Here is a 3,073-nt window from a genome sequence, read left to right on the forward strand (position 1 = left end):
TCTTTCCCTCCAGGTGACTTGTCACAGTCTCCGACTCTGCATTGATTACTGCGACTGTGGAATGCCAGTCTCCTGCCTGACCCACAAGTCAGATCACAGCTGGAGTGGAGGAGATGCTCCAGACATGCGTGTCGAATAAATGAGTGATATCCTAGTAAGCAAAAGGCAGATTATAAAGCAATATGTGTAAGGGATTCCAATAGCAATAAAAATGTGTGTGTGTGTGTGTGTGTGTGTGTGTGTGTGTATAATTGTAATATATCTGGGCATAGAAACGTTTTAGACACAGAAAATCCAAACTGTTCATGGCAGCCCTCTCTGCATCATGGTATTATTTTCTTCTTTTATCTAAACGTTTTACAGTGAACATTCCTAACTCAAAATGGAAAGAAAATTTAGTTTAAGGATAATAAAAATTAAAGTCTTGGGTATGATTCTTAACTTGTTAATAGCAGTTTTATCTTGGGAAACCAAAGCTCCTCATAGATTCATTATAAGTAGGAGAGATGAAACCTTCCCTATCTGATATACTAGCTGATAAAATTATATATATATACACACACATATAATTACATATAAATTTATATATAACATTTTATATAGCATTTATGTATAAAGTTTTGCACCTATTTCAGTGTTTACTCTGAGTGTTTGAAAGAGTAGAACACAAACTCTATGTAGGGTGATGGGCATTTTCCCAGTAGTTGTATAATTTGCAAATACTGCAAGAAGGTGACAATTAGTTGAGGAGCTGGAGTTCATACCTACTTTGCTTTTTGGGTTCTTTTGTTTTGTTTTGTTTTGTTTTGTTGTTATTGTGTGGTTTGGGAGGGGGTTGTTTTGTTTTGTTTTGTTTGCCATAGGGCAAGTGTGCTTGCTTGAGAGACAGTGAGAGAAAAAGTAAGAAATCAACCCCTGGGGATGGCCACACCACAATTCCATCTCCTCCATTCTCCTCTAGAGGTTTTGGGCATGCACACACATGTGCCCAGTGTAATTTTAAAGCTACCAGGTCCAAGACTCAAACCATGGTTGACCATGTAGGAGTCCAGCACCTTAACCACCATGCCACCTGCTGCCCCCAGCACACGTTCCCAATGGTCACTACCCAGTGAGGTGAGAGTTAAAAGCCACTGGGAGTGCAGAAAGAGAAACCTCCATGAGAAGAGTAGTGGGAAGAATTTCAAAGGAACAAGGACATCTCTCCTTTCCCCAGGATCCAATGCTGAGAAACAGGTGACCTCCAGAGCCCCAGCATCAGTCCCCAGCAGGGGTGAGAAAGGCACAAGCCGACATACAATGTCCTTAGGAGACAGGGCTTTTTATGTGTGTGTATGCTAAAGAAATCAACTTGCATTCTCTTGGCAAAAAGCAGTAATTAGAAGCATCCTCTTGCGGTCCTTTCTCTTCAACCTTTTACTTGTTGAATGCAGCCTCGGAGAGGTGCTGTGCTGGCTCTGGAGAAAGAAAGCAAGAGAAAGAAATGGCACATGTCAGGAAATCACCATAAAAGACAGAAGTTTGTAATTCAAGGTCAAAGGCAGAAACACAGAATGGAACTGACTTTCAAACACTGCTTTTAAAGTTTACAAAAAAGAGTGATGGATATACGTGCTGAAGATAGATAACTAAATCCTTAGCTCCCTGTCTACCCAGAAAGAATGCTAAATCTATGCAAGAATGCTCTCCTCATATGGACAGAATCTCAAAGAGCTTGACTTTTCTGTGCTTTTGTCTTCATAAGATAGCTTTGTTTATCTGGAATGCACTTTGACCTTTTCAGGTCCATAATGTCCAGCTAACACCTCCATATTGAAATGTTCCTGGATCACTACAGTTCACATTTGTCCATCCAGTCTTCCAAGCACACAGTACCAGGGTCCCTCTACTTTGATCCCTTTAGATTTGTCATTTCAGCTGTTCAAATATGTATGTTTTGCCCTCTACTTAGATTCTAATCTCTTTATAGGAAGATCTATGTGCTCTTAATCTACAGGGACTAGAATGGTATCTTGCATTTAAAAAGTGCTCAGTAAATGTCCACAGGTTTGGTGCTGCTGGATTCAAGCCAGAGAGTAGAAGGAACCCATTCTGTCAAGGTCTTGGACAACATCTGTGTATTTTCAGCACAGCTTTTGCCATCCATCACTAAGGAGGCTAGAACAGAAAGAAGTCAAGTAAAGTCCAAGGTCATTTTCAGGAGCCCTAGCAACTCCATTCTCCAAGGTTGGAATGTTCTCTCACTCTCTCCCAACAGCAGACCAGATGGTCTCCTAAATCTTGGCTTTCATGGCGTAACTCTAATTACAATGTTAGTTAGCAATGAGTTCAGTGATTCAAAATCTCTAGTACATTCTCTCCAGGCAGTCAAGCTTTTCTTCTGCTCTAAGACCAGAGTGGCTTTGTCATCAGCCTTGTTCTTGCTTCCTATGTTATAATTGCTTAGCTATTCAGAAAAGCCAATGAGCCCAAGACTACCCAACCCAACTGAAAGCAACCAACACTCTAGGAGACAGGAGGTAGCAGCAGCCAGATGGCTACGTAGCCTCCAATGATACTGAAGTCAAATTGGGAGGCACAAATCAAGAAATGTTCCTCAACTGTGCAAAATGCCACATGCCAGGTGTTGAACTCAGAGGTGCACATGTGTTTGCTTAGACGTTTTGTGAATGTGGTTGACTTAAAAGCAAGTGTTTGACATTGGAAATGTTGGAGAAAGCTTCAAGATCAGATGACCTAAATCTTTCCAAACACACAAACACCTCACCAAAAGAGCTCACCCAGATTCCATGAAGGAAACTTCTAGGCTTAAGAGGCAATCTAGGGAACCAGCAGTTAGCGTAATGGCTATGTCGCTGGACTCCCACGTAGTCGACCGCGGTTCGCGTCTCGGACCCGGTGGCTTAAATCTCACGCCGTGCGCGTGTGCGTGTGTGCCCAAGATCCCGAGAGGAGAATGGAGGAGAAGGGATAGCGGCGTGACCATCCCCCCTGGGGGGTGATTTCTCGCTTTCTGTCTCTATGTCTCTGTCTGTCTGGCGAGCGCACGCACCCTATAGTGAAAACCTCTCCA

Source organism: Tupaia chinensis, unplaced genomic scaffold, assembly GCF_000334495.1.
Source record: "Tupaia chinensis unplaced genomic scaffold, TupChi_1.0 Scaffold143796_1, whole genome shotgun sequence".
In the NCBI taxonomy this organism is placed as follows: Eukaryota; Metazoa; Chordata; class Mammalia; order Scandentia; family Tupaiidae; genus Tupaia; species Tupaia belangeri.